At 42.3% G+C, this 22,341-nt stretch overlaps 1 long non-coding RNA gene across 3 annotated transcripts in view; it reads left to right on the plus strand.

Annotated features, from left to right (window-relative positions):
* The window catches only part of LOC148141150 (uncharacterized), a 63,251-nt gene that overhangs the window by 36,621 nt on the left and 4,289 nt on the right, over nucleotides 1-22,341 (plus strand). The window contains exon 3 of one of the 3 annotated variants that reach the window (XR_015752895.1): nucleotides 1,503-2,110. The exons of the other annotated variants lie outside the window; for them this stretch is intronic. This is a non-coding gene — a long non-coding RNA (uncharacterized LOC148141150). The remainder of the gene's footprint in view (nucleotides 1-1,502; nucleotides 2,111-22,341) is intronic. 3 annotated transcript variants of the gene reach the window in all.

A 22,341-nucleotide genomic window follows, 5' to 3' on the forward strand; every position in this document is an offset into this window, starting at 1 on the left:
ATATATTAATATCTTGGATTATGCGAGGCATGGACATCAGAGGATTACTAAGGAAAAGGAGAATATCTACATCTGCATAAAGGGTAATTTTATGTTTACTTGTACCAACCTTCGGGGCCGTTATGTTAGAGTCAGCCCATATCGCTTCCGCTAGTGGTTCAATTATTAGCGTGAATAGCAATGGTGAGAGAGGACATCCCTAATGGCAGCCCCTACCCACACTGAAGCTAGCCGAGCCTAATCCATTGGTGATCACAACTGCTTTGGGATCATTATACAATGTTGAGACCCATTTAGCAAATACCTTTCCAATGCCAGACCTTTCCAATGTATAGAACAGGTATGACCATTCAACCCTGTCGAATGCCTTCTCTGCGTCCAATGAGACAACTATTCCCGGTATTTTTTCCTGATGACAGACTTGAATCACATTCAAAACCCTTCTAATATTATTAGATGATCTACGGCCCTTGATAAACCCCGTCTGATCCTCTTTTATGATATATGGCAATACCCTCTCCAGCCTCAATGCTAATGCTTTTAGAAAGAACTTTAAAATCTACATTTAGCAAGGATATTGGTCTGTAAGATGCGCAATCTTCTGGGTCCTTTCCTTTTTAGAGAATAAAGGAGATATTCGGCTCTTTCAGCGAAGGCAGGAGGCAGCCCTGACTATATGAGTAATTGTACATGTCCATAAGTGGACCAGCTAATACTCCTATAAACTCTTTGTAGAATTCAACCTGAAATCCATCTGGGTCAGGTGCCTTACTGCTCTGAAGCTGCCTGATTGTATCAAGTATTTCCTGGGTTGTTAGGAGAGCATTCAGGACCGATACCTGTTCCGGGGTTAAGTCTGGAAAGGCCAGGCTTTTAAAAAAGGACTGCATCCTCCTGGCTCTATCACCACAATCCTGTGACTTATACAAATCAGTATAAAACTTTCTGAAGATTGTGTTGATCCTTTGAGGATCGTGAGTCAGAGTACCAGCATTTTCACTGATGGACATGATAGCTTGAGAGGCTTTTTTTCTCCTTGCGAGAAATGCTAAGTATCTACCAGGTTTATCACAAAATTCATGTAATCTTTGCTTTGCAAATAGTATTTCCCTCTTTGCCATTTGGGTAAGCGCGATATGCAGGGCTGTCCTAAGGACCGCAATCCTTTGTAATTTTGTAATAGAAGGTCTATCAACATACGTTGTTTCAGCTGCTTTTAAGCGAGCCTCAAGTAGACGCTGTTGTTCTCCCTTTAGTTTTTTCTGGGTTGCCAAGTATGAAATGATCAGACCTCGCGCATAAGCCTTAATGGTCTCCCACATCATTGATGGGTCACTAGCCGTACCTGAATTAATTTCCAAAAAAGTTTTAAATTCTTGAGAAAAATATTCATTAAGAAGGAATCCATACGCCAATGTCGGGGAGATGTCTCATTGTTCCGAGCCTTGATTTCCATATACACAGCAGTGTGATCAGAAATTATTATATTACCTATTTTGCAGGATGATATGGAATTCAAAAAAGTCGAGGGGTCAAACAACATATCAATTCCAGTGTGACATTTATGTGGATTAGAGTAAAAAGAGAAATCTCTGCCTTGCGGGTGAAAGCACCTCCACACAAACCCACCAACACTCTCAAACAAAAACTAACAAACTTAAAAGACCCAGTATAACCCATGGACAAAATCAACGTCATCTACAAAATTCCATGCAAGGACTGCCACAAACACTACGTAGGACAAACAGGAAGAAAGTTAGCCACCAGGATACACGAACACCAGCTAGCCACAAAAAGACACGACCCTCTCTCCCTCGTAGCCCTACACACGGATGAAATAAACCACCAGTTCGACTGGGACAACACATCTATTCTGGGACAGGCTAAGCAAAGACATGCCAGAGAATTCCTAGAGGCCTGGCACTCCAACCACAACGTCATTAACAAACACATAGATCTAGATACTATCTATCAACTCCTCAGAAAACGAACAGGAAATGACATCGCCACAAACCCCAGGAACCTATCCAGGACAAACATATAAATAGAAAGCAGGAGACAACAGCTTCGCTTCACTTGGAGGTCACCACTGATGATGTTACCTTGCCAGGTAATGGAACGTCTGTATATCAAACCTACAGCTCAGCGAGCAAAGCTACACCCTAAATATTTGGTAATGTTAGTACCACGTATAAACATATAAAACTATAAAATTACAGTCTCAGCAGATAATAATTAAGTATAGTAACACAAAATAATAGGGGGAAACAATCCCGCTCTAAAAGAAAGAGATAAGGTGAGACAAGGCAGACACCCCTCCTCACCTGAATCAACTCGACCACCCGGCCGATATATTAATAAAAAAGGAAAATTGCAAAATGGAGAACAAATAAGCCCCCCCTCCCTATCCCCCCTCCCCACCGGAGATAATATTAAGCAATAAAGGTAATAAGATTTTAAAAAATGATAAACTGGGGAAGGGGCGGGGTGGTTGCAGAACAACATCATTCACCACACGAATTAACTCTTACAATTTTTTTAAGAGAGTCCAAAAATTCCTTGGCCTTCTCCAGAGATCCGAAGTTATAGATGGACCCTTTGTGGCGAAAACGTAGCATCGCTGGGTAGCGCAGGGAGTATTGAATGTTTAAATCCCTTAAATGTTTCTTTGTTTCATCAAACACCCTTCTCTTGTGGACCAAAGCTGGGGAAAAATCTTGAAACAGCATTATGTTGGATCCTTTGTGAGTCATGTCTTGGGGATCTTTCCCGAGATTTCTGGAGGCTTCCAGGAGCATTTGCTTATCTCTATAGCACTACAGCTGGAACAGGACTGGGCTGGGGCGCTGATCCGACCCGGGCCTGTGTATTGCAACCCGGTGGGCCCATTCTACCCTTACCTGGCCTGATCCAGCCTCCAGCTTCAACATCCTGAGGAAGCCACTGCTCCAGAAACACTGCAAGCTGGCCTTCCTCTTCCCATTCGGGAAGGCCCAGCAAACGAATAATTTTTCAATGACCTCGAGAATCAAGGTTGTCGATGTGATCTTCTAAGGCCGGGACTCGCTGTTCGAGGGTTCGGACCCGACCCACAGCTGATTCTGCAGCAGCCTCAGAGGCCGCGGCCTTTAGCTCTGCCCCTCCGACTCGATGTTCAATCTTTTCTATGTCTCAGTCGTGATTTTGCAGCGCGACAGACAATGATTCCCATCTGCCCCTGGACTCTTCTATAAATGCGTCGATCTTCTCTTCAAGCCTGGAAATCACTGCAACAAGGCTCGCCAAGGTAGGTGAGTCCCCCAGGGTGGCTGCGGACGCCTCTCCTGCAGCTGGGGAGGGTGGGGGAGGGGTTCCTGTGTGCTGCGAACTGCGGGCATTCTTTCCCTTAGTCATTTTAACAGAGTAGTTTGGTGCAAAATGACTAGCTGTATTAAATAAAAGTCATTTTAAATGATTTGGCAGGTGTAGTGGAGGTGGGCAGCCCACTTTGCCTGAGTCTTGGGCAGAGCACTACAGACTCAGACTTGCTGGGTCGCCACCATCTTGGAGCTCTCGGCCAATATTCTTTTGAACTTTTCCAATCCACGTATTTGTCAAAATGCCTTTTAAATGTTGTTAATGTACTTGCCTCAACCACTTCCACTGCAGCTCATTCCATTTGTGTACCAATCTCTATGTATAAAAGTTGTCCTTCAGGTTCCCATTATTCTTTTGCCTCTTCCTCAATTCCCCAACCCTGATAAAAAGACTGAATACATTCACCCCATTCATGCCTTTCATGATCTTACACACTTCTATAAGATCCCCTCTCTCCTAAGCTCTGAAGAAAAATGTTCTAGCTTGTCCAACCTCTCCTTATAACTCAGTCTCTTGTGTTCTGGCAACATCCTTGCAAACTTCTTCTGCACTCTTTCCATTTTAATAACATCCTTCCTATAACAAGGTGACCAAAACTGAACACAATACTCCAAGTGCGCCTCATCAAAGTCTTGTACAACTGCAACACAACTTCTCAATTTCTATACTCAATGCTCTGACTGATGAAGCCCAGTTCGCCAAAAGTCTCCTTCACTGCACTGTGTACCCGTCGTGCACCTGATCTCCAAGATCCTTCTGTTCCACTACACTCCTTCAGGCCCTACCATTCACCACAACACTCCTACCTTGATTTTACTTTCCAAAATGCAAGACCTCACATTTATCTACATTAAACGCTACTTGCCATTTCTCGGCCCACTTCCCCATTTGATCAAGATTCTGCAGAAATTTCTGAAAACCTTCCTCACTGTCCATGAAACTGCCTATTTTAGTGTCATCTGCAAACTTACTAATCATGCCTTGTATATTCTCATTTAAATAATTGACATAGATAACAAACAGCAATGAGCCCAGCATCGAACCCCGAGGCATACCACAGGCCTCCAGCCCGACAAGCAATCTTCCACTTTTACCCTCTACTTCCTACTATCAAACCAATTGTGTCTCCAATTTGCCAGCTCCCCCTGGATTCCATGCGATCTGACCTTCTGGTGCAGCTTACCACATGGAACCTTAGCAAAGTCCTTACTGAAATCCATACAGACTACATCTACCGCCCTGCCTTCGTCAACCTTCCTGATCACTTCAAAGAACTCTAACAAATTTGTGAGGCATGATCAACCATGCACAAAGCCATGTTGACGATTCTTCATCAAACCCTGTCTTTCCAAATGCACATACATCTTATCCCTCAGAATCTTCTCAAGTTATTTACCTACCACAGATATTAGACTTACTGGTCTATAGTTCCCAGGTTTTTCTCACAATCCCTCTTGAATAAGTGCATGACATTAGCTCTCCTACAGTCATTCAGGATCTCACCTGTGGCTAACAATGATGCAAAAATATCAGGCAGAGCCCCTGCAATTTCTTCACTCGCCTCTTGCAGGGTTCTTCAATGTATCTGATCAGGTCTAGGAGATTTATCCGCTTTCATACATTCTAATACATCCAACACCTCATCCACTTTAATATGGACTGTCCCCAAGATATCACCATTAACATCCCCAAGTTCCCAAGTCTTCATGCCTTTCTCCATGGTAAACAGAGGAGAAATATTCACTGAGGACTTCACCCATCTCCTGTGGTTCCATACATACATTTTGGTCCTTGAGGAGTCCTATTCTGTCTCCACTTACTCTTTTTACTGTGATATACTTAAAGAATCTCTTTGGATTCACCATAATCTTCTCAACCAAAGCTATCTCATGCCCACTTTTCACCTTCCTGATTTTCTCCTTCAGTAAACTCCTGTATCCCCTATATATATCCAGGGATTCCCTTGATCCCAGCTGCCAGCACTGAGCCATGCCTCCTTTTTTTCTGGTCAAAACCTCAATATCTCTTGTCATTCAGGGTTCCCTACTCCTGCCAACCTTGCCTGTCACCCTCACAGAACATGTAGACCTTTAAATCACACTTTTAAAGGCCTCCCACTTGCTGGAGGTCCCTTTGCCTGCAAACAAACTACTCCAAATCAACCCCTGCAAACTCATGTCTCTATCCATAAAAATTTGCCTTGCCCCAATTTAGAACTTGAACCTGTGGAACAGTTTTGTCCCTGTCCATAACTATTTTAAAATTAATAAAACAATAGTCACTGGTCCCTAAGTGTTCCCCCACTATCACTTCAGTCACCTGTCCTGCCCTATTTCCCAAGAGGAGGTTGAGTTTTGCCCCTTCCTGAGTAGGACCCTCTATATACTGATTGAGGAAACTTTCTTAAATGCACTTAAATTCCAACGTATCTAAGCCCTTAACACTATGGCAGTCCAAGTCTATATTAGGAAAATTAAAATCCCCACTATGACAACCTTATGGCTCCTGCATGTCTCCCTAATCTCACTGCATATTTGATCCTCTGATTCCCGTTGACTATTTAGGGGCCTATAGTCCAGCCCCAATAACATTATCATCCCCTTCAAGCTCCACCCACAAAATCTTACTGGATGATCCCTCAGTTATTTCATCTCTGACTACTGCTGTGATACTCTACTTTATCAAAAATGCAACTCCCCCTCACCTCTTTCCTCCACCTCTATCCCTCCTAAAGTTCTTGTTCCCAGCACATTAAGATGCCAGTCCTGTCCCTCCCTTAGCAATGCTTCTGTAATGACTATATGATCCCACGTACCTATCCATGCCTAAGTTAATTGGCCTTACCTGCATTGAAACAGATGCAATTTAATCCAATAGGCATTCCTCATTCCCTGTCATGTTCCACCCTGAAGTATCTCTTCAGCTTGCTATTTCTGATTACTATATCTCCTTCCAGCCTCGCACTTGCCTCCCAGATGTTGAGGATCCCACCCCACTACCTGGCCAATCTAGTTTAAACCCTCCCTTGCAGCATGAGCAAATCTGCCTGGCAGAATATTGCTCCCGCTTCAGTTTAAGTGCAACTCATCCCTCTTGAACAGGTCTCCTGTGCCCCAGAAAAACTCCCAACGATCTAAAAATCCAAACCCCTGCGCCCTGCACCAAGTCTTTAGCCACACCTTCACCTGCCATATCCTTTTGTTCTAACCCTCACTAGCACATGACACGGTTTATGGGCTTCAAGAAATTTTTGAAATTATGCCTTTATAAGAGCTGCAAAGACACTAATTGACACCTTTTATATGTTTGAAGAATGCATAATCTATGAGAAAGCTAACCATTATGTAGTACATCAATGAAACTTAAAATGGTCATACAGCTTTTTTTAAAGTAATTTTCTGTCTTTTTTATTGAAAAAGAAGATTTTTAAGATTTTTTACAAAGTTACAAAAATAATACAAACTAGTATATTCTAACAACACCAATATAAAATTAAAAAACTACTAATCTATTCTACAAACAACCAAAACATAAAATAGGGTATCATACATTACTAACAATAAACAAATAGGTAAATAACTAACTAAATACATACTTAAAATAGATTTATATCAAGTTATAACAAAGCCCATATTTATACGTGATTCCTCCCCTCAGGGGCCCCCGAATCAGCCAGAACCATTACCACGGCTAAACAAAGGCCCTGAACAATGTGACCAAAATATATGTCCGTATAGTTCAAAAGGGGCTGCCATGTTCTATAAAATAATTCCGTTTTTGGTGCACCATATTCATAAGAAAGTCAAGGAGGATATATTCCATGACTATCCTGTACCAGTTTTAAAGTCCTGGGGGACCTTCCGATACCCAATTCACTGAAATATTTTTCCTCGCACAAAAGGAAAGCATAGTGAATAATTTCCTCCCATATACATCCAAAGAGGGGAAATTTGGGGAGCCCAAGAGTAGGGACACTGGGTCCAATCCAATCTCCGTACCCAAAATCTTTGTCAAGGCATTCGCTACTCTGTCCCAATACCTGCAGATCTTATGGCAAGTCAACAGACAATGCATGAGTACCATCTTCAATTTTGCATTTAGGACACATGCTCCTGCCTTGAACTTTGCAAGTTGTTCAGGTGCCATGTGAGCCCTGCGAAGTATCTTCAATTGAGTAGCCTGAGTTCTGTTACAGATAGAGATCTTCCTGGCATTTTCCCAGATGTCCTCCCACATTTCTAAGGAGATTTCCAACACTAATTCTTGACTCCAGGTTTTATATAACTGTTCCATGTCTTTCAATATCTTATTGCATAGTAGGTAGTAGAGAGTACTGACCGAGGGTGGACCCTCGGTCCTTTCTCTATCCGATTTATAAGGATTGATTATCAGTGTGGTCTTCTTTTGGATAAAGTCTCGTATTTGAAAATACCGAAAGAGGTCCCTGCTGGGCAGCCCAAACTTCTGGTGTAGCTACTCAAAGGACATCATGACCTTCCCATCGAACAGATCTCCTAAACAGGAGATACCTCTGGACTCTCAGATTTTGAATAAAGCATCGGTCAGCTCTGGCTGGAATCCTAATATTCCCACTATAGGGTATAAGGGGAGGTTTTTTTGCAAGTTATCCACATCTTGTCGCATTATCCTCCAGGCTTCGATTGTATTTAAGACAATAGGATTTTTACAATAATCCGTAATAACTCTCACCTTGTCCATAAATAGTAAATTGATGAGGAGACATTTTGCTTGGGAGGTTTCAATATCTAACCAGATTGATTGTGGGTCACAAGAGACCCAATCAGCTACATAAGATAATAGGGAGCTCAATTGATATCTCCTGAAATCCAGAAAGTCCAGCCCTCCCCTTTTTTGTGGAAGCTGCAGCTTTTCTAATTTGATAAGGGACTGTCTATGACTCCAAATAAAGGAGCCGAGCCAACCATAAAGCTTATGCAGCGCCTGTCTCAGCAGCATCAACACGGAGTATTCTCATAGGGTAAAAAAATGAGGTAAAATATTCATCTTAACTCAGGCTACTCTACCTTACCAAGAGATCTTCCCAGCATTGAAGGTCCTGTCTTATTTTCTCTAATAAGTGTGTATAATTGGCTTTATATAGCTCACCAAATGCTGAGTAATGAAAATATCGAAGTACAGAAAACCTTCTAGTGACCACCGAAAGGGAAAACAGGATCCATCCAGAAAATTGGATATACTGGCAAGGTCTCCCAACGGCGTGACCTCCGATTTCACAAAACTGATTTTGTAGTCTGAGAACATACCAAATAAATTGACCACTTGAATTAGGCAGGGCACAGATGTCAAAGGATCACTTAAGAAAAGGAGGACATCATCCGCATAGAGAGTAATTTTGTGCTCGCCCAATCCAACCTCCGAAGCCATTATGTTAGGATCAGTTCGTATAGCTTCCTCCAGCGGCTCAATCACTAGCATAAATAATAATGGTGAGAGAGGACATCCCTGACGACAGCCTCTGCCAACGCTAAAGCCATCCGAACTTAAACTGCTGGTGATAACCGCTACTTTGGGATCATTATATCATACTGAAACCCATTTAGCAAAGACCTCTCCAACGTCGAACCGTTCCAGCGTATAAAAGAGATATGGCCATTCTACCCGATCAAATGCCTTCTCTGCATCAAGGGAGACAACTAAACTCGGTATCACTCCCTGATGGCAAGCGTGTACCATATTTAAGACTCTTCTAATGTTAGATTTACCCCCTTACTCACAGGGGGCACCACTACCTTCCAATAACCCCGCCGTAAACTCTCTCAGCTAGGGCCCTGCCCTCGGCCGGCATTACAAAATAAAATAAAGAAATTCCAGTATATTATAAAACAGAAGTTAAAAGTGGGCGACCCACCTCCCCCGCCACCCCACCCGACACTATCACCAAGATATACTTACGAAACCAACACAAGATAAAAATATACAAGATTACAAAATTACAATTCCAGCAAGTATTAAGCAACTAAATTAAAAAAAAACACTCAGAGACATCCACTCAGAGACACCCAGAGACAACTGTACGAGCTCTAGATAAGAGACCAAATAAAGACTAAGGAATGATCACACCCCTCCCACCCCACCTCCCCAAAGGGGAAATGGAGAAAAGAAAGAGGAAGAGAGGAAGAAGGAAAGACAAGGGTGGGGGGAGCAAATTAAAATTGTTGTCCATACACTTCCAAGTCCCACAGTCAATTTGAGAGCATCCAGGAATTCTTTTACTTTTTCCGATGATCCTCTATGACTGAAGCTTAGCGTTGCCGGATAATATTGAATACTTAATTCTCTCAGATGCTTCTTTGCCTCGTCAAATGCCCTCCTCTTGCGATCACAACCGGAGAAAAGTCCTGAAACAACATTATCTTGGAACCCTTGTACATCATGCCATGGGGCTCCTTTCCCAAGACTCTGGAGGCCTCCAGCAGCGTTTGTGTTTCCCTGTCGTGTTGAAGTCGGACTAGAACCGGGCGGGGGCACTGGTCCGACCCAGGCCTATATACAGTGACCCAGTGGGCCCACTCAATCCGTATCCAGCCCAGCTCTGACTCCAGTTTCAACAGCTGTGGGAGCCATTGCTCCAGGAAATCCATAAGCTGGCCTTCCTCCTCCCGTTCAGGAAGGCCCAGCAACCGAATAGTTTTCCGAGACCTCAATTCTCGAGGTTGTCGATATGTTCCTCCAGGATCCAGACTTGCTGCTCCAGAGCCCGACCTGATTCATGGAGGACTCAGCAGCAGTCTCCGAGGCTGCGGCGCATTGCTCCACTTCTCTGACACGCTGCCTGAGTTTCTCGATCTCCCGGTCATGCTTCTGCAGCATGACCGAGGTTGACTCCCACCTGGACCGGCTCTCCTCAATGGATGCATCAATCTTTTCTCGGAATTTAACGAACTCCGAGATCAGGCTCGCCTCTGCAGGTAAGTCCCCCGAGGCAGCCGCGGACGTCTCTGCTACTGCGTGAGGGGGGAGCAGTCCCTGCCTGTTGCGAACTACGGGTGCCTTTGCCCTTAGTCGTTTTAAAAAAAGCACTAAAGTGTTAAAGTTTGATGCAAAATGCTGGGCAAAAACCATTTTAAATAATTTAACAGGTAAAGTGAGGGTGGGCACCCTATCCAGCCTGAGTCTTGAGCAGAGTTCTGCAGACTCAGACTTGCTGGGTCACTGCCAGCTTGGGTCTCCCATTTTCTGTCTTTTAAAGTTGACCTATTCATGGATGGTAGAATAGACACTCTTTAGTAAAAATCTTTATTTTTGAAGAAAACTCATTGTCAGCTGTTTTAATTATTTGATAGGGAGTGAGATAGAAAACAGGAAACACAAACCAGTCAGATTGACATCTGTCATAGGGAAAATGGAAGAAGCTATGACAAAAAAACATTATAGCAGATTATTTCGATAAATTCAACAATAATCTGGCAGCAGCAATATGATGTTGTGAAAGAGAAATCATGTTTGACCAATTTCTTGGATTTCTTGGAACAGTTTACACATGCTTTGGATAAAGGGAAGCCAATGGATGTTTAGATTAGATTAGATTACATTACAGTGTGGAAACAGGCCCTTTGGCCCAACAAGTCCACACTGACCCGCTGAAGTGCAACCCATCCATACCCCTACATTTACCCCTTAACTAACACTACGGGCAATTTAGTAAGGCCAATTCACCTGACCTGCACATCTTTGGACTGTGGGAGGAAACCGGAGCACCAGGAGGAAACCCACGCAGTCACGGGGAGAACGTGCAAACTCCACACAGTCAGTCGTCTGAGGCGGGAAGTGAACCCGGGTCTCTGGCGCTGTGAGGCAGCAGTGCCAACCACTGTGCCACCGTGCCGCCCACCAAGTCTAGATATGTCTAGACTTATGATTTCCAGAAGGTATTTGATAAGGTATCACATATAATTGAATTCAGAAAATAAAAGCTCACGGTGTAGTGGGTTACATATTGATATAGACAGAAGATTGGCTAACAGGAAGCAGAAAGTAGGTGTAAATAGGAAGGATGTAACCTTAGGGACTGGTGCTGAGACCTCAACTGTTTACCATTTATGTACATGACTTGGATGTAGGGACCAAAGATATGGTTGACAAATTTACTGATGACACAATGATATGTAGGACAGTAAGTTGTGAAGATGCCATGAGGAAACTATAACAAGCTATACAGGTTGAGCGAGTGGGCAAGAATGTGACAAGTGGAGTACCATGTGGGAAAATGCAACAGTGTTCATTTTGTCACGAAGAATAAGAAGTAGAAATGATGCAAAGGGATCTACGTGACCTCATGTATGATTAATCGTTTGCTAATGTGCAGATACAGCAAGTCATTAAAAATAGAATGTTATAATTTATCATGAGGGAAATTGAATACAAAAGTAGGGAGGTTATCCTTCAGTTCTACAGGACACTGGTGAGACTGCATCTGGAGTACTGATCCAATATTGGGAATCTTTTTTTAAGGCAGGATGTAAATGCATTAGAGACAGTAAAGAGGTGATTTAAGAGACTCATAGCTGGAATGGGGGGTTGTCTTATGACAAAAGGTTGACAAGTTGAACTTGCACTGGAGTTTAGAAGAGTAAGGAAGGATTGATTAAAATGTATAATATGCCGGGGGGTGTTGACCTGGTGGAGATAGAGAGAATGCTTCTTCTTAAAGGGGGAAACTGTTTAAAACTCAGGGGTCACCCTTTTAAAACGGAATTGAGACAAAATTTATTCTCACTGATGGGTCATGAGTCTTTGGAAATCTTTCCCCGAGAAGGTGGTGGAAATGGAGTTATAGGGGTCTACAGCACATCAAAAACAATCACATAACTATTCTAATCCCATTCACCAGAACGTGGCCTAAAGCATTCTAAGCCTTGGTATTGCAAGTGCATATCTAAATACCTTTTAAATGGTTTGAGGATTTCTGCTTCTACCATCCTTACAGGCAGTGAGTTTCAGATTCCCACTACTGATATTTTACTCACATCTCCTCAAAATCTCCTGGCCCTTACCTTAAATCTATGTCCCTGGTCATTGATCCCTTCACGAAGGAGAGATGTTCCTTCAAGTCTAACCTATCTATGTTCCTCATAATTTTATACATCTCAATCATGTCCCACTAGTCTCCTCTCCCCAAGAAGACAACCCAGTCTAACCATTTAGAACTATAAGTCTTGAGCCCAGGCAACATCCTGGTCAATCTCCTCTGCATCCTCTCCAGTGCAATCCAGTGGATTCCACAACTGCACACAATACTCTATCTGTAGCCTAAGCAACGTTTAAGATAGTTCCAGTAGAAATCCCCTCCCCCTCCTCAATACTTCTAATAAAGGAAAGTCATAGAGTCAGGGGGTTGTACAGCACAGAAACCAACTTGTCGGTCCAAATCATTCTTGCTGATCAGATATCCTGAATTAATCTAGTTTCATTTGCCAACATTTGTCTCATATCCCTCTAAACCTTTCCTATTCATATACCGATCCAGGTGGCTTTTAAATGTTATAATTGTACCAGCATCCACTACTTCCTCTGGCAGCTCATTCCATACATGCACCACCCTCTGCATGGAAAAATTGCCCCTTAGCTCACTTTTAAATCTTTCTCCTCTCACCTTAAACCTATGCCATCTACTTTTTGACTCCCCCACCCCAGGGGAAAGACCTTGTCTATCACACTATCCATGCCCCTAATTATTTTATAAGCCTCGATAAGGTCACCTCTTAGCCTCCCACACGCCAATGAAAATAGTCCCAGTTTATTCAGCCTCTCTTGATAGCTCAAACCCTCCAACCCTGGCAATGTCCTTGTAAATCTTTTCTGAAGCCTTTCAAGTTTCACAACATCCTTCCAATAGGAAGGAGACCAAAACTGAACACAGTATTCAAAAAGTGGCCGAACCAATGTCCTGTACAGCCAGAATATGACTTCCCAACTCCTATACTCAATGCAGGCAAGTGTGCCAAGTATCTTCTTCCCTGCCCTGTCTACCTGAGACTCCATCTTCAAGGAAATATGAACCTGTACCCCAAGGTCTCTTTGTTCAGCAACCCTCTCCAGGACCTTACCATTAATATATAAATTCTGCCTTACTGAAATGCAACAGATCACATTTCCCTCAATGAATCTGCATCTGCCACTCCTCAGCCCATCAGCCCATTTGATCAAGCTCCCATTGTTCTCTGTGATAACCTTCTTGGCTGTCTGCTGTATCGTCAATTTTGGGGTCATCTGCAAACTTACAAACCATTCCTCCTATATTTCCATCCTAATCATTTATATAAATGAGGAAAAGCAGTGGACCCAGCACTGATCCTTGCCATACATCACTGGTCACAGGCCTCCAGTCCAAAATATAACCTTCCACCACCAGCCTCATATGCCTTCTTAACTGCTTTGTCTTCCTGTCCCATGACCTTGGGGGACTCATGGTCATGCACACCAAGGTCCTACTGATCGTTGATACTTCCCAGGGTCCTAATGTTCATTAAGTATTTCCTTGCTTTGTTTGTCCTGCCCAAGTTCATCACCTCACACTTGTCCTGATTGAACTCCCTTTGCCACTGATCAGCCCATTTGACTAGCCCATCTACATCCTTCTGCAATCTAAGGCTAACCTCTTCACTATTTCCCACCTCATCAATTTTCATATCACTTGTGAACTTAGTGATTGACCCTCCTATATTCATCTAAGTCATGTAAATATGTCACAAACAACACTGATTCATGTGGAACCCCATTGAACACAGGCTTTCAGTCATAATGACATCCCTCAACCATCACTGTTTCCTGACACTCATTTCTGGATCCAATTAGCCAAACAACTTTGTATCCAATGGGCTCTTACCTTTGCTATCAGTCTCCCATGTAGTACTTTATCAAAAGACTTGCTGAAGCCAAAAAAGACTACATCAAATGTAATTCCCACATCTGTACAACCGGTCATTGCTTCGAAAATTTAAATCAAATTGGTCAGACATAACCTTAGTGTAACAAAATCACGTTGACAGTTCTTGATTAATCTCTGCCTTTCTGAGTGAAGATTAATTCTGTTCCTCAGAATTACTTCAATAGTTTTCCCACCTTTCAGGTTGTACTGACTGGCCTATAGTTTTCTGGTTTATCCCTTGCTCCCTTCTTCAATAACTATATCACACTGATGTTCTCTAGTCCTCTGGCCCCTCTCATGAGTTCTTGAATTTTTTTAAGGCAGAGGTAGATAGAACATAGTTATAGGTTATCTCCTGTAGCTGGGAATGTGGATTTGTGGTTACCATTAGATCAAGTATGATTGAATTGGCAGAGCAGGCATGAGGGCCTACTCTTGCTTCTAACTTGTGTGTTTGTACATTCATAAATATATTTATAAGTTTGAGATTATAATTCTTAAATGTATCAAAGAATGTTCTTAATGGAAGAACACTATGGCTGCTCTGAAACACTGTCCAATTGTGCTTATTAATTTAAGATTTTAAATTTTTCATTATGAAAATGTCCTTGACTGGAAAATGATCCATAAAATCAATCCAGAGTATATTGACAATTCCAGTGAAAGTGCAACTTTCTGGACAGCTAGTCAATTACTGTAGTAACTACAATACCTTAACTGTTGTATCATTGTACATACTGCCGTGTTCATTTAACATGATTTCAATTTTGATCCTCTTTTGTTGAGTTAGTTTTATGTTAAACAATATTTATACATTTGGCATTTGCTAAGGAAATGATCTTCAAAGGATTGTAACATTAACTGCAATTCTTGTCAAGTTTGTATTCATCATTCAAGGTTCTCTTCACATCTTCTAATCATTTTCCCCTCTCACCCTAAACCTATGCCCTCTAGTTCTGGACAACCACACCAGGGAAAAGACGTTACCTATTTACCCTATCCATGCCCCTCATGATCTTATATACCTCTCTACGGTCAACCCTCAGCCTCCGATGCTCCAGGGAAAGCAGCCTCAGCCAATTCAGGCTCTCCCTGTAGCTCAAATCCTCCAACCTTGGCAACATCCTTGTAAATTTTTTTCTGAACCCTTTCAAGTTTCTCAATTTCCTGCTGACGTTTGGAGATTCTACAATACAATCACAACAGGTGATTATCCCTTTCCTATTTCTCAGTTCTACCCAAATAACTTCCCTATATATATTCCCAGGAATATCCTCCCTAAGTATAGCCACAATGTTATTCCTTATCAAAAACGCTACTCCCCCTCCTCTCTTACCCCCCTTCCTATTCTTCCTGTAGCATTTGACTCCTGGGTCATTAAGCTGCCAATCCTGTTCATCCCTGAGCCCATGTCTCTATAATTGCTAGATATCCCAGTTCCATGTTCCTAACTATGCTCCGAGTTCATCTGCCTTACCAGTTAGACCTCTTGCATTGAAATAAATGCAGTTTAATTTGTCAGCTCTACCTTGTTCTCTGCTTTGTTCTTGCCTGGCCTGACTGTTTGGCTCACTCATTTTCCCAACTGTACCAGTCTCAGATTGATCTCTTTCCTCAGTACTTCCCTGTGTTCCACCACACTCCCCCCATCCCCCCAAAAACCTTACTATTTTAAATACTTCCAAACAGCTCGAGCAAATCTCCCTGCCAGTACATTAGACCCCTTCCAGTTCAGGTGCAATCTGTCCTTCTTGTACTGGTCACTTCTAACCCAGAAGAGATTCCAATGATCCAAAAATGTGAACCCTTCTCTTCTGGACCAGCTCCTCAACCACACATTCATCAGTTCTATCATCCTATTCCTACCCTCACTAGCTCGCAGTGAGGATCTGAAACCTGAATACAGGCTGAGGTAACTAGCTGTTGTCAGGAACAACCGCTTAACAGATATTCTTAATAACTTAGGTGGCAATAAAATGGCTTCGCGATGCAAATAACATGACAAAATGGCTTCTCAGCTGCAAATTGACAATTCTGCTATTATAGCTGCATAATTGACTAACCACAGTCTGTTTCAGTAGCAGACAATGCTCCCTTGACAGCATAGAAATAACTAGACTAGATAAGATATTACTGGACATCCTAACTGACTTTCAGATGCAGGTACAATGGCTTGGTTAGTGAATTAAGGGTGGCCTGAGTGTTGGAAAACAAAGTTGGTTCCCAGGAAATATCACTGGACCAAGTAACTATCAAATAAAGCAGTATCATGTATTGATTGCTAATTGTCTGAATGTACTATGTGATCATGGCCTGTACCTTTTTTTAAGAAAAGTATAAAAATACCTTTATTTTAACCATGTACGCAGCTCCTCTGAGGAACATGGAAGTGTATAACCTCTGTGTTTCCGGATGCTCTGTACCAGGTCGACTAAAGAAATAAAGAATGAAGTCTTAAAGAACCAGACTGATAATGAGTGCTTATTGACGGATCACGGAACAGAGAAACACACCCCACCCCCCCGGCTCAGTGACTCGAACCCAGTACGGACAGATTGTGGGCAGTGGTGTAAGAGTCTTGAGTCCTCCACTGTTGAATGTAGAGGAATCAGCTGGCCAGACGTGAGTATTTTCTCTGTTTGGTTTTCCTCTCACTCAAATCGTGGTTGACTCGATCCCTCAGTCCAGCCGGAGAAGGATCGGCCTTGTAAGAATTCATTCAGAAAAGATTCGAAGGGAGTTGGAGACTCCCACTAACAGGCTGGGGACATGCGGATCGGGGATCTGAAGAGAGTCGGGGACTCCCACTAACTGGTCGGGGACCTGAATAGAGACAGGGTCTCTTAACAAAAAAACAGAGGAGTGGGGGGATTTCACTAACAGGTCAGGGACCTGCGTGAGGAAATACTTCAAATGGGTCGGGGATTGAAATTCGGTCAAACTGGCGTTGTCTAAATTGGTTTTCAAATTATTCTGTGAAAGACTAAATAAAGAAGTATCTTGATATATTATAACATGACTGTCAGGGTTTTAGAATGTCAAGAATATTTTGCAGAAAGCATTTGTCTTGTTGTTCATTGTCGGGTTGTTGATTAGTGGAAATGTTAGGTTGAGATTATCTTCTCTGTTATATCTGTTTGGCTTGGCTTGTCTTGCTTTGCTGCTTTGTCTTGTTTGTCTGCTATGGTTTTGTTCTGTTTGTTTTGGTGTTTGTTCTTTATTTATGAAGTATTGCTGCTTTTGTCACATTAAAAAAGAAAGCTGGCTAGTGATACAATTCTCGCACACTTAGTTAAGCAGCTATGTGCCACAGCAAGGATTTATAAGGCTAAACTCCCTAACTTTGACTGTTCTGGAGTCTCAGTGCCTCATTACCCTTAAAATGTTCATGTGTGTGTACGAGAGAGAGAGACTCAGTGCTGATTCCCTGCAGCTTGCAGAAAGTTTAACCCTTTGAGGTTCGGTTTGAATGCATATTTGGTTGTTGGTGATTGAATGTTTGTGATCCCTGGAGCTCAAGATCCAGGACTGGTTTGAATTTGATTTGCATTCTGGGAATTTAACATGATTTCTTTGAAGGTTAAGGATCCATCAGTGATTATGAAATGAAACATTAACCCCTGTTCGTCTTGCAGGCCATGATGCCCTATTGTCGATTTCTAACTAATCACTTTTATGCTTACATGAAAGCCAATCTTATTTAATTTCAAATCAGTTTAATATGGAGGAAGACGATATTATAGTCTTTTTTAAAAAAGTCTTCTCCTTTGATTCTGTACCATTTAACATCAGTATAAACTTGCTGTCAAATTCCCCATTTTTACATGCTACTGCCAAAGATAATTTTTACCCATCTCATCCCTACGTGTTGTACTAATCAAAGAATTAACTAAAGGAAGCAAAGCAGTAGCACTAAATCTGGGCCTCAGGTGCAGAATCGTTCTGTTGCAGGAGGAGAGCAGGTCTCTGCTCAAGTTTAGTTATAATCTAAACCTAGCACTGAGGAAACTCACTTCAGATTTTAACATTTGCTCATTGAGTAGAGAAACTGCATGAAACTTATTTAATTTAGTTAAATTTTCTAATACTGGAAGTATAAAGATAGATCCAATACATCCCAAACCAACAGCATTGTTTTCAGAAAATGATACTAGCAGATTTAATTTTTGTTTCAGACTCATTTGTTTCCACTTAATTTTAAGACTCCTGTGTTTCATTGGTGATTATCGTGTGCCAGTCGTAGCTTTACTTTATATCAAATCTCCTCCCTCAATGACAATTGAAGTTTCAGTTCAACATTATGTAACAAAATTAACATCCTATTGTTAATATCTGTATCTTTGGATTTAGCCATTGTTTGTGCATTAGAAGTTTTTTGTTACCATGTGAGTAGACAAGACCTTTAAAGGCAGTTGCAGTCATTTCACGGCCTATAGCATTGAAAATGAGCAATGACTGGTTAGGACCGCTTAAGGAACCTAATCTGGATTTACATTTAGGGACGAGAACCAGATAATTATAATGGATTTCAGAGTTGGAAATTGTATACATTTTACATTTAAATATTGAATACTGAATAAACGAATTTCCAATTATATGATTTTTAAAATATGAGTCATTTGTTCAGTTTCCACCTCTGAATTACAGATAATGATTATTAAAAATTATAAATAAAATAATAAATAAATAAATAAAATAAAATAATCAATTATTTTGGGCGGCACGGTGGCACAGTGGTTAGCACTGCTGCCTCACAGCGCCTGAGACCCGGGTTCAATTCCCGCCTCAGGCGACAGACTGTGTGGAGTTTGCACGTTCTCCCCGTGCCTGCGTGGGTTTCCTCCGGGTGCTCCGGTTTCCTCCCACAGTCCAAAGATGTGCAGGTCAGGTAAATTGGCCATGCTAAATTGCCCGTAGCGTTAGGTAAGGGGTAAATGCAGGGGTATGGGTGGGTTGCGCTTCGGCGGGGCGGTGTGGACTTGTTGGGCCGAAGGGCCTGTTTCCACACTGTAAGTAATCTAATCTAATCTAGTCCTGAAGCACAAAATCAGAATTAATTGGCAGGATTACTTGGTTTTATTCCTTTACATATTGTCAGTGACTTGTCTCATTGCCTCATGATTAATTTGAAGCATGGCTGCATTAATTGGTTGCTAACGAAAGAATGGAAAGATACCTTACTGGCCAGTTGAAGGAATTCTGCATGTGATTGGGGGATAGAGGTATGTATAGCAGATGGAACTCCCACAAGCTGGAAGGTGTTCATAGCTGACTGTGAACAGGTCGATGAAAAAATAAAAGGGACATGAGATGAAAAAATAGAAGGGACATGAGAAACAGTGTAAAGCTACTAAGGCTGAGGAATATACAAACAGGGCGAAAGCAACAATGCTGTAACATAAAGAAAACAGCCCCAGCCTGTTCAGCCTCTCCCTATAGCTCAAATCTGCCAACCCTGGCAACATCCTGGTAAATCTTTTCTGAACCCTTTCAAGTTTCACAACATCTTTCCGATAGGAAGGAGACCAGAATTGCACGCAATATTCCAACAATAGCCTAACCAATGTCCTGTACAGCCGCAACATGACCTCCCAACTCCTGTACTCAATACTCTGACCAATAAAGGAAAGCATACCAAACGCGTTCTTCACTATCCTATCTACCTGCGACTCCACTTTCAAGGACCTATGAACCTGCACTCCAAGGTCTCTTTGTTCAGCAACACTCCCTCGGACCTTACCATTAAGTGTATAAGTCCTGCTGAGTACCTCGCATTTCTCTGAATTAAACTCCATCTGCCACTTCTCAGCCCATTAGTCCATCTGGTCAAGATCCTGTTGTAATCTGAGGTAACCCTCTCCGCTGTCTACGACACCTCCAATTTTTGTGTCAGCACCGATCCTTGTGGCACTCCACTGGTCACAGGCCTCCAGTCTGAAAAACAACCCTCCACCACTACCCTCTGTCTTCTACACTTGAGCCAGTTCTGTATCTAAATGGCTAGTTCTCCTTGTATTCTGTGAGATCTAACCTTGCTAATCGGTCTCCCATGGGGAACCTTGTAGACCGCCTTACTGAATTCCATATAGATCACATCTACTGCTCTGCCCTCATCAATCCTCTTTGTTACTTCTTCAAAAACTCAATCAAGTTTGTAAGACATGATTTCCCACGCACAAAGCCATGTTGACTATCCCTAATCAGTCCTTGCTTTTCCAAATACATGTACATCCTGTCCCTCAGGATTCCCTCCAGCAACTTGCGCACCACTGACGTCAGGCTCACTGGTCTATAATTCCCTGGCTTGTCCTTACTACCCTTCTTAAAGAGTGACACCACGTTAGCCAACCTCCAGTCTTCCGGTACCTCACCTGTTGTGGTGAAACGGTTAAAAATTATGTCCCAATACATGTGTGAATCTAACCGGAATGGAGGTGTTGCTTAGTCCCGTGTGAATCTTATTACACACCTCCCCGTGTGAATCTTCTTATCTGTATGTAACCAGAATGGAATGTGTTTTTTAGCCTTGCTCTGCTGTTCACATGAATGTTTATATCTGGAAAAGAGTATATCAGCTGGAAAAGTCTCCAGTTCGGTGAGTCTGCTCCGGGGTTACGTTTAACCGCCGAGCGTGGGTTGTTGGCAACCGCTCTACGAGAACTGACGGCTCCCAGTTCCGGTAACATGTAGAGTGAGTATAAGCCAGACCCGTTGTTTGGACCTGGTTGTGGCGACGCTGCGGGGAATAAAATGCCCATATTCTAGCAGACTCGCCTCTTGGTCGTTTGTTCTGTGTCAGACTACTCTCCTGTATAATTGAGTAACCACAGTCTGCTTCAACAGAGATTAGAAGACAATGCTCCCTTGACAGCATAGAAATAACTAGACGAGATAAGACATTACTGGACATCCTAATTGACCTTCAGATATCAGTGCAATGGCTTGGTTAGTGAGATAAGGGTGGCCTGACTGTTGGGAAACAAAGTTAGTTCCCAGAAAATATCATTGGACCAAGTAACTGTCAAATAAAGCAGTATCATGTATTGATTGCTAATTGTCTGAATGTACTATGTGATCATGGCCTGTACCTTTCTTTAAGAAAAGTATAAAAATGCCTTTATTTTAACCATGTACACAACTCCTCTGAGGAACACGGAAGTGTATAACCTCTGTGTTTCTGGATGCTGTGTACCCTACCGTATTAAGAAATAAAGAGGTCTTAAAGAACCAGATTGATAATGAGTGCTTCTTGACCGATCACAGAACTCATCATCCTGGCTCTATCTGTGGCTTTTCTCCTTCCTATAACTGTCATTGATCACACTCCCTAGCTCCTGAAAATTCCTTATTGCCTCTAACTGCTGCTCCAACCAACCCATGCGATCGGATAGGATTTGCAACCAAAGACACTTCCTGCAGACGTAGTCATCAGTAACATGGCAACTCTCCCTCAACTCCCACAGCTGAAAGCAATAGCACATCACTCTACTGAAGGCCATCTTTGCTCCTTCACAATCTACCGACCCAAAAAATGGCACAGTCTTATTTTTCTTAAATAAAAACACTGGGTAAAACTGAGGGTACAGATACTGAAGATTAGCATCAAGATTAGAGTTGTGCTGGAAAGGCACAGCAGGTCATGCAGCATCCGAGGAGCAGGAAAATCAGGAATGATGAAGGGCTCCTGCCTGACACGTCGATTTTCCTGCTCCTTGGATGTCGCCTGAACTGCTGTGCTTTTCCAGCACCACTCTAATAAAAACACTGCTCCAGGCTAACTTAATACTTATAGCTCATATTTTTAAAATTTAATCAGGAGACAGATCTCAATTAAAAATGTGATCAACAAATAACCTACTCTACTCACTGTTGTTGATTTACAGCAAGTCTACACTTAAAAACTAAGCACTTATGCATTCCTGTGCTATGAGCTCTCCCACAGAGTTTCCTCCAGGGTCAGCTGTGAATTTCGCTGTTGGTTAGGAAGAGTAAAGGACTTGGTTCTGAGGAGAGAATATCGGAAATTAGGCAGGAATTTGAAAAGTAGGTCCTCAAAGGTAGTAAAATCTGGATTA

Source organism: Chiloscyllium plagiosum, unplaced genomic scaffold, assembly GCF_037043375.1.
Source record: "Chiloscyllium plagiosum isolate Xiang-an unplaced genomic scaffold, Cpla_swu_hap1 HiC_scaffold_34, whole genome shotgun sequence".
Taxonomy (NCBI): domain Eukaryota; kingdom Metazoa; phylum Chordata; class Chondrichthyes; order Orectolobiformes; family Hemiscylliidae; genus Chiloscyllium; species Chiloscyllium plagiosum.